This window comes from Varroa destructor, unplaced genomic scaffold (assembly GCF_002443255.2).
Source record: "Varroa destructor unplaced genomic scaffold, Vdes_3.0 BEIS01000004.1, whole genome shotgun sequence".
NCBI lineage: Eukaryota > Metazoa > Arthropoda > Arachnida > Mesostigmata > Varroidae > Varroa > Varroa destructor.
The window spans coordinates 14,090,426-14,103,649 of NW_019211457.1; the positions used below are offsets into that span (position 1 = coordinate 14,090,426).

Sequence of the window (13,224 nt, forward strand, 5' to 3'; positions counted from 1 at the left end):
ACATGTTGGGCTGACGTACGCGCCTCGTAGACCCTATTGTAGGATCACACGACTTAAGCTATTGTTTTCCAAATCTCTTTTCTTTTTAATCTGTTTTGACTTTTACTTCTGGCGATGCTATCTTAAAGGTTGAACATTACTAGTTCAGGCGATATATAATACGAACCGAAATACGTCTATGGCCTATTGCAAACCTAGGCCACCTCATCCGTCGCGAATTCTACCAAGCAAATACGTTAATATTGCATTTCCATAAGGGCTTTTCGTCTCTATCTATGATCAGCCGTATGACTGGCGGTTGTTTAGTCTGAGCCGATAGTACTCATAGAACCAATGCGTAATAATAAACACTAGTATATAGAATAAAATAGTGTAGAATAGTAACTGACCTAGTCAGCAAATAATCAAAACCAAGCAATCAATGGTGATCTGACAGTGTAGACTGCTTTGGTGAGCTTTTAAGTATGAACGCGCTCACAGAGGCACTCAGCTTTAGCATACTCGTCATTAGTACTATCTTTCCAATGACTAATATACTATTATAGACGATAGCGACGACTAAGAAGTTCCTTTCTTCTTCAGCTGCGGCTCTAATAAAGATGGAAGGTAAGCTCTCTGACAGCCCTGTACTGAGAACTTATGGAGCACTTGCTGGAGGAACCGACGGTCAAAAAGGACGGAACCGATGGTGCTCCGCATCAGTCGACGCACCGCACTCACTGCGTTGACTTTTCCCACACGTATCAGTCGAGTCCACCGCACGACCAGCGGCGATCATAGATCGGTACCGTTTACCTTAGGCGTATTACTCGGCGTGTGTGAGTCATCGTAAATGGCGATAGTTGAGTGATCATATGTGCCAGCTTAGTTTTTTCAAGGTCCACTGTGTTCATCGATTCCCATCGATATCTTTGATTGGCACGTGCGTCCTTGTACACAATATAATACAACGCTGCTTCTACAAAGTATGTGCACGTAAACTTTTATACAAAGTATGATAAACAATGAGATATTGAGGACATAAAGTGGTCATGGTTGTCAAACGCGGTCTAGTAACAAAAAAAAAAAATCCTTTCTCTATCATCAGACGTTTGATGTACGATCGTTGCAAGAACGTATGACAGCATTCAAACGTACCCAGTAGTTAATCTAGGTTAGTCTTCTAACGTGTATCATTATTGCCATTACTTATCGTACTATTATGCTGTAGACAGAGAAATGAGCAGCACGTATTTACATTAAAATTAGTCCAATGACATATCGACCAATCGACAACGCAAAGATGGCTACAGGCTCGTAGTACACTGCAGATAAAATCACCCCTACATTTGCTTCATTGCAACTTTTTTGTTGTTTCCATTGTGGCTGTTGTTACAACCGCTGTAAACGAAAGAACGAAGTAACGAATGAACGAACGAAAATGTCTGTACGGTGCGCGTGTACCAAGATTGATAGAATTTTGCGACTAGAAACTACGTAGCAGAATAACGGTGTCTGTCAAATAACTGTGTCCGCATCTTTGTACACCATTGTTGTTAATCTTAACAAACAATATAACTTAGTGTTGCATGAGGACGTGTCAGTCGGTCACTGCTTTGTCGCCATAGGCGTATATTTTGGCATATCGGACGCAACTACTAACAAATATGGCGTTTCAAGCATTTTTGGCAGATGCTACTACCATTTCTGTTGCACATTTTAGACCCACAGCAGTCGCTGATACCGCTACTGCTGCTGCTGTCGTTATTGTTACATAATGGTCGAACAACTCTCCCCTTTCTCGAAGAACACCCCCCACAACGAAGCTGGTCATCGTAATGTCCAGCTTTGCGACTGCCTCGGTTACACTACAGAAACAACATAACGCAATCCGTTACTATGCGCGGTGGAGGGGAGTCTGAAAACCCACTTGTTTTTCCGATCAATCCCCGGAACTCGCAGGACGATTTCATCAATAGAAACAAAGCGACCGGAGTTAGCAGTCTTGCGCTATAACTGCTGGCAAACCCACGGGACCACCACACGAGCTATTGTTAGTGGTTAAACGTTTTGGAACCGTAAATTCTGGCGGGTTTTACCTAAGGGCGCCGCTTTTAGCGCCGCCGCCGCAGCAGCAGCCAAGACCGCCCGTGAGGCCGACGGATTCCCTCGTGCTATTGATTGTTGTTGACAGAAAAGAGTTGTTTGTTAGTTGATCGCCTCTGTTGTCAACGTGAACGTGCGTGTGTCTAGATGAACAACGAAGAGTCGTTGCAACAAATAGCGACAACCCTTTTGAGCGCCGAACGCTTCCGCAATAGCGGTGTTGACAGGCTCCCGGTCACTGTGGCTGTGAGGCCATTGACCTATGGATTGGCACCGACAGAAATAGACCCGCCAGAAGAAGGACTTATAAGCAGACGAAAAAGGTAAAGAGAGAGGGAAAGACCGGCAATAATGCACATGCAGATACATATGGTCTGCGTGGCTAAGACGCGTCTCTTTGAGTGCGTTGTCATAGAAACGATCATTAACAAGTACGTTACTACGTTGGTTCAAACCTCAGCGTTGACAAAAATAGCTACTGAATATAAACAATAAGAAAAAATTCGAAATAAAGGAAAAATCAGAGCTCAAAGAAGGCAAGGTTTTTACTACTTCATAGATTCGTTGGAGAAACGCCAAATAAGACCACAAAGAGCCACTCCCATTAGAGTTTTAAAGGGGCAAATCCCTTTTGCTGTACCTAAAGACTGGTGATTTCAAGAACTTGTTTTATGAGTATAGAAAAATGCTCGTAATTAACAGTTGTTGTTATTGCCAGCACTATTACCACTACCACAGGTCAGTGGCTATATTACTCGTAGATATACAATAATAATAACGTTCGAGAATGTACAAAAAACTTTAGTTTTGAAAAGCCAACTCTGAATGTAAAAAAAAAACATAGAACAAATTAATTATCTAACAATATGTTGTTTCTTGATGTTGCTTCTTTATGAGGACAATTGTTTATACTACTCCTGTCCGTCAGCAGCCCAAGTGTTACATTTATCTATACATTGCACAGTAAAACAGCGAATATCGTTTACTAGCTTCATAGCACGCTCAAATACTAATGAAAATTCTGCGAAAGATTTATGCGTTTACGAAGTAGTTATGTTCTAGTTGCGCCAAATTCAATTGGAGTGTGTCCTTACTTCAATATTAAGCGTCATGCTTTAATCAATAACGTGTAATTTTAATTTTCATCATAAAAGCGATCGATTTCCAAAACCACACTTTACATATGCACACCCTACACATGACAAAAACGTCACCCTTCGAAGTTCTTCTGAGTGCAGTAGACGAAGCTTTAACTTGAACCAGCTGTTTATCAGAATGAACTTTACACACATTCAACCAACCTTCATGCGTATTGACCAACGTTTTTTGCCAGCATAGAACTAAATAATAATAATAACAGCTGTAACCGTAAAGCTCGAGTTAAGAACCAAAGTTACCTTTAGTAAATCCGCCAGCGGTGACCTTCCTATGTGGCGCGACTATTACAACTTTTCGATCTCACTTCTACAGATGTTTCGCGGGCATGAAAAATCACGTAGACGGCTAAAGAAGTCGCAGTTATATGACAGAGCTGCCGAGTTACTAAAAGAAGTCGTTACGGTACGTTATGGCTCAAGATGCCATATTTTTTGAAAACTAGCGTTGGCGAAAGTCACTAGTCGTTAGCAAACATCGTCTTCTACCGAAAGATCACCTTACAATAACCCTCATGGCTTCGACTATAGGCCTCCCGACCCGGCCGAGAGCCAAGGGCGAACTCAGCGCTCTGTCGCCAGCTTATGCATCGTTGGATTTGTCTGACTCCTATCTTTCAGAGTCACGAAAGTTAGCACCCCCATGCAACCATCTTATACTGCATCAGTATTGCTCCGTAGATCAGAGCAATGTACGAATTGATCACGGAACTTCTATACCTGTGCATATCTACATGTGAGCCTAAAATAATAATCATTTGAATATATTATAATACAAAGAATATCTTTTTTTTGCATGCTTATTGATCTACCTAATCAAATCTTAGTGTCGTTTATCTTTCTAAATCCAGTTAAGTGAACCGTACCTTACCTTGTTGAAATTCGTTGGTAAAGCGTGCATAGAATAGCGATTAAATGTTTACTATGTCTACAAATTAAATAATAAACAAAAGAAAATTGAATCTAGCCGTTGCTAATCGACTATTGAGTTTCTAACTCTGAAACAAGTTCACATTATCGACTATGATCAATACGAATGCTCCACAGTAAATCTCTATATAGCTCTGCTCTCTTGTATATTTCCCCCATTTGTTTTTTGTATTCCCCTGTTATTTTTCTGCTAAGCTTCCGATGGCAGCTAGAGCTAGACCAGCCCGTTAACCAACTGTGAAGTACATATATGTATGAATCTATCAATCAAAATGAATTTTTCAACAGCCAACGAACGCTTTTCTGCAGCAGCAGACTCACTCTAACGGCTCTTTTTTTGTGCTAAGCAGTCCTTCAGGGGGTTGCTTCGCTTCGTATAACGGCCACTTCTATCGATTAAACGCTTTTCCTAAGTCAACCCCGCGTTTGCGAAAGCATGAAGCACGAACGAGGTCGGTCGTCGCCATCCCCTCTCACAACAGAGGTGGAGACACCGACGAGTCTAGTCAGCCAGCCTGCCTACTATTTTGCTGTTACTGCTGTAAGCGGTTTAGACTTGCAGCCATACACAAGCCAAAGTTGATCTCCTTTCCACCTTTGCAACAACTGATTTCGCACACGTTGAAAAACCTTCCGACCCATACGCTGCTAGGTAGGACGCGTAGGTGACAGAAGGCTGCAGGCAATATAATCGCCAAGAATAGTGACTGTTTTTCTCTTGTTGCTGTTGCCTTTTTATTATTATCTAGCTAGATGGATAGAATTTATTCGATACGTTCATCCCCTGCTCGCCTGCCTGCCTCTGTTTCGCTCAATAAATAATACAGACCATTCGGGTCTCTCCTTGCAAGTGCCCTTCTGCCCGTTTCCCGTCTCTAATATTGAACATACGCACTTTTCCGCGAGTCGCAGTTGTCTTCGTTATGTTTTTGGCATATTCGTGCCGCGGTATCCAATCGCTTCCGATGGCCATCAGCCGATATGAAAGTTTCCTGCTGTCGCATTCGCCGTTACTGGTCCTTGCTCGGGTTTCCTGTTAAATACCATCAACTGACATCAGCCTGCCTCTTTTTAACTGCGACGCTAGTAGTACCGACGGGAGCGATGCATAGAGCCCTAGGAACAATCGGAGGATCACCGTAATGCGATAGCGCACTTCATCGGCGTTCACCACTTCCATCAGCAGCAGAGGAGCTGCAGACATAGTTAAAGCGTGGCAGATTTTTTCTTTTTGGATTCTCTGCTCCCCCTCTAGCCCGCCCATTTTCGATTATATTTTGTTTTGCGCATCTATTGTCAACGAATCTTCAGCGGCGACGGTGGCGCCCGTGGACTTGATCCTTGTCAGCCAACAACCCCGGCCAATTCAGCGTCGAATTCATCTGTCCGTTTAAGCCGGGGAACAATGTGCTGAGCAGCTGAACTAAGCGAGGCCTCGATCGACTGTTCGATCAGTCTGCCTGTATGTCCTACCACTAAAAAGACATCTCCGCGAAGTATTAACTAAAACAGGTTGAAGCGGGCGTGCGTGTCTTACAGTGCAGAACACCTCGGAATAAGTTAAGATGTCGTACTGTATTGTAGACGTGTACGAGAAGAGGATCTCGAACTGTTACATAGTCCGTATTTGCGCAAACACGACAAGCTGATGATAAACATATGATTAATGCGATTTGAATGTGTCCATGTTTATTTCGGCGAAAATTATAAAATGAATTATCTCACCTATTTAATAAGCGATTTTATCATAAGCTCATCGTTATTGTAACAGCGAAGATGCCAGGCACGTCGATGCGAAATAGTCTCGAACTCGACAAGAAGTACATTGAATCAGAATCAGTCATGAATCACTATGGGAATACTGTTATTTTTTATCGGCTGTGTTACCTTGTTTATCGTAAATGACGGATCGCGCCGGAAAGGTGTTCGTATCTAGGTGCTTATTCTTGTTTTTGCGATTTTTGAGATCAAGATCACTTCGGAAAAACCCAGTATAATAAATCCCCAATAATACAAGCCCTCTCTCGTTATTGTTACAACAGCCATTTACCATAGACTATTAACTCAACTTGAATTTTTTACTGTGTTCGTTGTTACTTCTGGCATCTCAGAACGCCCACAGATATCTTTCTATCTGTATGTCCACCCGTTTTTCAAGACCTAATACCAACTATAGACAGGCTTTGGAAGAGAGGACAAGGGCCAAGAAGGTAAGCGGAATAGGTGTAGCGCGATTGAATCTTGCCACAATTAACTTGTTCCCGGGAGATCCGACTACGGCGGTACCGTTCCACTAGCTTCAGCCAGCAACGTTAACATTATGCATTGTCTGTATTCACTAGTCTTACTCGCTGCCTTCTCTTTCTCTAGCCCTGTGTCTGTCCGTCCGTCCGTGCTTTCCCTCTGCTATTACTACAGTTCCCCTTCCTCCGGCTACCAAGCTGTCTTGTATGACGTTCTACCACGGGCCATAGCAGACAGCCACCCAGCCGTCTAATGAAGCCAGCGAACCCGTCAATACTGAAGTGCCCGAACGCTGCTCTGCCCCCTCTATATTGTAAGCAGGGGCAGCGGCAGCAGCTGAGTTGTGTCCTTGAAAAGTGCATTCGCCTTTGGTGTCGCTGTACCACCGTAATAGCCAACAGAGAGTCACACAAGGATGGCCGTCTCACCGCCGAGACTTCAGTCGACTAACAACGAAAACAAAGCAGACACCGAGAGACATGCTGCCCACCTCAGCTACTTCTGCGGTATGGCTCCGTCAGCGCCAAAGGCACGTAAAAATTGATGCTAACGGCAGCCTACGAACTACGATACGAATAGTTTGAGGCTGACAAGGGCAACAATGGGGACAGCGCCAACTTACTGCTGATGATCCTGGCATAAAGCGTTCTGACGAACTGGAAAAGACTTACAATTTCAGACCCAGCTACCCGAAACTTTCCACGTTTCGCGCTGCTGTTCGGTGCTTTGGGTGATGATCTGTCATCAGCGGCCTAGCGTTTGCGTTTGCAGTGTCGAATGCTGAATTAGTCCAGGGTTGAATATCTCGATGGAACTCGTGTGTATCATCAGGCTGATAACCATAATGATGTTAGAGGAAGTAGAAAAACAGCACACGAACGTAAAAAAAGTTGCGAACTTGGCAGAAATATTCTTCGAAACAGACAGCCTCTAAGCTAAGTTGCTCGAATCGAGTAGGCTAGACGACATGCATGAGAGACAAGAGTGGGAAAACGAGGTAGCGAGTACCGAGGGGTAGGACTTGTTTCTGGTAATCTGCTGCGGGATATAAATTCCTGGTGGCTGCTTACCAAGTCAGGTTAGAAATGGCTAAAGAAATGGTTTGTAGTAAGGTTTAGCGCTTGGGATGTTCAGCCAAATCATCACCTTAATCACCTACGATAAAGAATGATAACAACTGATACTGACGATGATGGACGGAAAGAGAGTACAAAAGCAGGAGGCTTACAGTTAAGTTTTTTTTCAAGCAAATACACTTCCGATGCTAGTTTCGACGTTTTCATCCAATATGGCGCACCCACATCAAACAAATTTTGCTGGTAAATATCTTTTGTTGCTTGTTATAGGAAAACTATCACCTGTAATCAGCAGCTATAAATGCATTAAAAATCTATTAGTGTTTCGTTGCATGCCATGTGAGCGTAGCACGAAATAGGATTAATGTATTTCAGCTATTATTTTAGGCGAAAAACGTTAGCAGGTTGAAGACCTCTTGCAACCGATGGGACAGTTAAGTTCTGGAAATATTGGTAGATGATCATGTTAGGGTAGAGGCACGATGTGGGAAGATCCGCTGAATTTGCAGACAGGCAACTGTGAGGCAAATTGAAAGCTCCTTATTACATCCTCTAGCCAAACAAGCTAGCTGTATAAAGTGAATTTCATGCACGAACTTCATTTACTTCTTGCTAAGCCCAGCTGTCACAAAATTAAATATAACAGTCCCATCCGCACGAACGATGTTAACGTGGTTAACTCCTGATTACTTGTATTAACTAAAAACCCAAAATGGTCAATTTTGGCAACGCTTACAAGTAGTCAAGTTGGTTAGACCGTAATGCACTGATATATATATATATACACATTTTGCTGCGAGCCGCCGTCTACTGGACAGGAATGCGTTTTCACTATGAGTATAAATAGGAGCTGCGAGGAACAACTCGTAGACGACTGATGCACGAAAACGAAACGAAAATTGGTTAAATGACGAACACTTCTCTCGATAAATAAATATCGGGCTCGATCCGCTGCTGTTGGCTTGCGTCGCTAGCGTGCACCGTGGGTCATCATCGTAGAAAAGTAGAAGTGTCACGATCACTTCTTTCTTAGCCCAAATACAAGGACGTGAACAGTGATTAGCAAGTGTAGAAAACAAAACGCAGGCAAATATCTCCCCATATTTGATTGGAATCAATCGTCCCTATATCGTTGACTCACTCAGTCTTTGCATGAATTTTTTGTCATAATGGCTGATTTCTCGTTATGGCTTTTAGCGATCGCTACTCGATGCGTTCTTCACTGAACACATGAATGGATCGGTAAAGCCCGCCGTCCTTAACGTCACGACAGCGTATATTGCCGCGTCGTCAGCCAGCGGCAACTAACTTACGTCGAAATATAGTCCAGTAATCTTAAAAATACGTTTTCATTTATCAAGACGCCCTGACGGCAGCACAAACGAGAGCCAGCCGCAGTATCGGACGTGTTAGTTAGAACAGACAGAGAGCAAAGACAAGTCCAGGAAAAAGTGAGATTTCCCCGCGACGCGTCTGGTTGGCACAGAATCACTTTCACTTCAAATAGCAACGGCAGCAACGTCCATAGTGGCGCTCGTTGAAGCCGGCAGATTCGGGCGATACGAGGCCGGACGGCTTATCGGTAGGTCTCGATCTCTTAGTGAGCATCGCGCTGCCACAACAAACGCTAATTATAACTCTAGTATCTATTCATGATATGGTCTCGGTTTTCTCGACTTGAGAGGGCCGTTGCGGCGCCAATAGGTCTGATGTGAAAATAAGCTTAATGACTAAAATATATAAAAAAAAAAAAAAATGCTAAGCGTATTAACAACATTAGACCGTCTCTACAGACGAACGGCGCGAAATTTATAGCTTTTCGGTGATAATTAGTAATTAGTGGTGTATACAATGGTCTCATTGATATTCGTAAATGTATGTTCGAACTGGCAATCCCTTTACAACTATTTGGTTATTGGGGTAGATTGGGGTAGAGGCGTACGTAGACAGGGTCGGTCTTCTCATGAGCCGTGTCCGAATTGAAGACGGATTCTGCTAATACACGCATTAGGTTATGACTGTTGTAATTAATGCAGAGATCAAGGAAGAATATATTCTGATGTCGAGCTAGTATCTTTATCGTTGTTATTATATGATAGATGTTTTTGAAGAACGACAAATGTACCTATGTGGTGTAGTGTTGCATCACCGCCCACACTGTCTGCCTTAAATACGTTATTTCTCCTCAGCAGCAATGACCGAATGAAATCCATGGGACAAAGAGTTATAGTTGGCTCTATACTAACTGACATGCAGTACACGTTATGGGTCGTAAGCAAGGCCAGCTTCAACCGTCTCCAGTCCGTCAAAAAAAGCCTGTTCCTACATTAAAAAAAAAGCGGCGTATTTACTCGGCGGACACACATCTTACTGTACTAGTCAGTAAGGATTTTCCTTTGCTTTTCATCATTGTCATAGTCACCACTTGAATAGAACATGGACTAACTGCCCGCAATGTGTTCTGTCTTGTTGTGGATACGCTTGTCCTACTCCAGCGTCATCGACGTCAGCGGTAACTGCCAGGTCCACTAGCGCACAGCTTGATATTAACATAGATGACCAGTGGAGGGTAGTCGCGACAGGACACTGCAATGGCACCAATGCCAGCGGCCGCAGCCGCGCGACTTTCGTCACAATGTGTTTCACACATCAAACTTAATGTGATTGCCTTCACTGTAGCCAGCTGTACGAATCTACGAAAATATACCAGCTGCATATGTCAAAAAAAAATAGCGAGGCAACGTGTGGACGACGCGGTCGGACTCGACGCGCAGGGACTTTGATAACATGCGAGCCTCTGTGTTTTTGCAAGACAGGCGTGTTGCCGGACGATATCCACGAAGTCTAGCCTTGGCGAGAAGTACAATACTAGATGTTACTGATGCCTTTCATAGGACCATGTCTAATGATGAATTACCAGACGTACACCGGTTATTATGGCAACAAATAAACGAACATCTAGTTAGCTTCCTTTCCCATCAACTACCATTCCTTCTGCCGCATGAAGCTGAATCAGATGTTGAGATGACTGCTGATCGCAAACGCCTAACTAGAGCAGATAAATCTCTTCGCATATACACCGGATCATACCAACGACATATACACTAACAGTTATTTCGTTATATGGTTTTATTAAAGTTAAAGCAATCGTGACAGAAGTTTTTTCGTTGAGAGCAGTTTCTTATGCTTCGCTTTTGCTTTTCCTTAAACGAAGGATCTCTCACTTAAAAGATGTATCGAAAACGTCCAATCCGAAATACTCTACGTCTAAGGTCAGTACATGCTAGACGCACTTTTCTGTATACGGTAGTTGCAGCTGGCGGGAGATTCTCACGAAACGCCTTCAATCCTTTTTCTGATCATATACGTATTGGAAAACCGGCAGCAGGCCTGCCTGCCTGTGCTATGCCGTCGTGTCTACTCTTATGTGCACATTATTTGTACAATGACAAAACAGATAATATATTGAACGCTTCAGCTTCGGCTCACGTAGGGTCATCCATCGCTTAGCTGGCTTGTTGTGCTAAAAGTAATACGATGAGAAACATCGTATTGCTTTTAACGTAATAACTTAACATAAACTTGGGAAGAGTTGCAAGCTCTGTGATCTGTCTTTTTTTTTAGCCGAATTTTATTCAAGCTTCTTATAGAAATGGATGTGAACTAGGTGCGCATAGATTGAAAGTTTCGTTACACAGCTTGTACGGAATATCGCGCCGAGCGACTTCTTAGACACTTTCCTTCGCCTCAGCAGCATCTAATGGAGCAAACGAAGACGCATTGTTTGTGGGCAGCGGGGTTGGCGCCAATGACCCAGCGGTAGGCGTAATAGCAGTAACATTGGAGTCCCTCAAATTTTTCCGAGACATGGGGAGTCCAAAGAGAAGAAACCCTTGACAGTCGCAAGTGGCACCGGGAAAAATGCTGACCAAGTATATTTGAGATACGATAGAACGAGAACTTAGTGTGCCATTGCCATGATTGATGTAATAAAAAAAGGAGCTGCAACTGTAGTAAAAAATTAAGCTATTATAGCCCAGTTCCATTCGAAATGTTCACTAAATGATAAACATCATTGTTTTACTCCACCTGAATCTGCGCCTTCGTCCAAGAGGAGACCGATTCGACTATTTTGACAAATTTGACATCTATTTGCTGACCACGACACCGACGAAGTTTGTACTCTTCAATCTATTTAGTTCAGCAAAGATTACGAAACATCTCATGTGTATATATATATATATATAGAGAGAGAGAGAGAGAGAGAGACAGGGGTGTGACATATATATATATATATATATATATATATATATATATATATAGAGAGAGAGAGAGAGAGAGAGAGAGAGAGAGAGAGAGAGACAGGGGTGTGACATCAACTCTCTTGACAGCTGCGCAATTAACGCAAGTTCATCTTAATCTGAGAAGTAGCGGTTTTTCTCGGAGCAGATTGTTGTTTTCATTGCTGGCCACAAACGGCTTCCTGTTACGCCCACGTAGAAGATCAATATACCATACCATCGTGAAACAGATACTAGCGCCGCTATGCGACCATCATTATTTTATGTTTTATTATTAGTTTCAATACACAAACAAGCGCAGGTAAGCCACACGCTGTCCTCAAGTCAGACTCTTCCCTTAACATTGAACTTTATTTTGATGGAGGTGACCTAAAATAAGCCATTTAGGCATATTGCTCCTCTGTTGCACGGTACCTGATAGAAAATTACCACTAATATGCAGTGATAGCGATAGAAGTAATAGCCCATAGGTTAGGAGCAGAATTCAATCGAATCTATTGTTTGTAGATAAACAGGCACCTCGAGCAACTATTTATACACACCTTCTGCATCTCTCGATTATATGACAAAATAACGCTGACATTAACATTGAAGCTCTAATAGAGTTTCTAAAAATGATATGACACAATCATTATTAACAAAAACGAAATATCAAGTACTTACAGTTTGAGCTGCGATGAGTTTCATGTATGCTTACTGAGACCGCTAACACCGTAGTAATAGTTGTCAACAATCGTTTTCTTATTCATTGTGATGTCGGGTCAGATATGGGGAAAACACCGAATCGGAGCAATGGCCGATTGCGTCTTCATACAACCACGACTAGGTACCAGCAGCCTGTAAAAATCGCCAATGACAACGATGACATTCGATGAGTTTCGCGCGTTAGGGTTTTCCTCGGTTTCACACTTGAATTTAGACACAGAATCATCACCCGAATAGCCTGCTAGTCTGAAGAGCCTTCGCAACGACCGCACGATATCTCCTCTATGCGCTAATCAAGTTCACTGAGAAACTTTAACATCATATAGTGGTTATAGTTACGGAACGCATTCTACTATTGTAACAATGTCGCGCCACCTGGTATCCCAAGTACACAGTGATATTATCCAATTCTGAGGTATCCGTCCTATTCTGTAACACTTTTTCTATTTAGTCTCACCATGTCATCCGCGTAAATGACAACCTTCACTTTGACACAATGACACCGCACGAAAACTTACATAACAACATTAAACCTAACATTAAATTGGGGACAGGTCGATTGGTTACAGTGGGTATCCGTTTTTCTCCCTTCTCTCCTATTTTCAATTCTTTTTCATCGAATTTTTTCTTCTCCCATCCGTGACAACACTGCACACTTACTCAACACACGTTTCCACGGCAACGGTCGCGCCTGTCACCGGCGGAAATCGATGAAAAACTACAAATTCT

At 42.9% G+C, this 13,224-nt stretch overlaps 1 protein-coding gene across 9 annotated transcripts in view; it reads right to left on the minus strand.

Annotated features, from left to right (window-relative positions):
* LOC111249741 (uncharacterized) overlaps positions 1–13,224 on the minus strand; it is a 99,948-nt gene that overhangs the window by 51,762 nt on the left and 34,962 nt on the right. For 8 of the 9 annotated variants that reach the window (XR_015325913.1, XM_086986380.1, XM_086986377.1 and 5 more), the window contains exon 2: positions 12,454–12,627. The exons of the other annotated variant lie outside the window; for it this stretch is intronic. The gene's annotated coding sequence lies outside the window, so the exon portion shown is untranslated. The remainder of the gene's footprint in view (positions 1–12,453; positions 12,628–13,224) is intronic. 9 annotated transcript variants of the gene reach the window in all.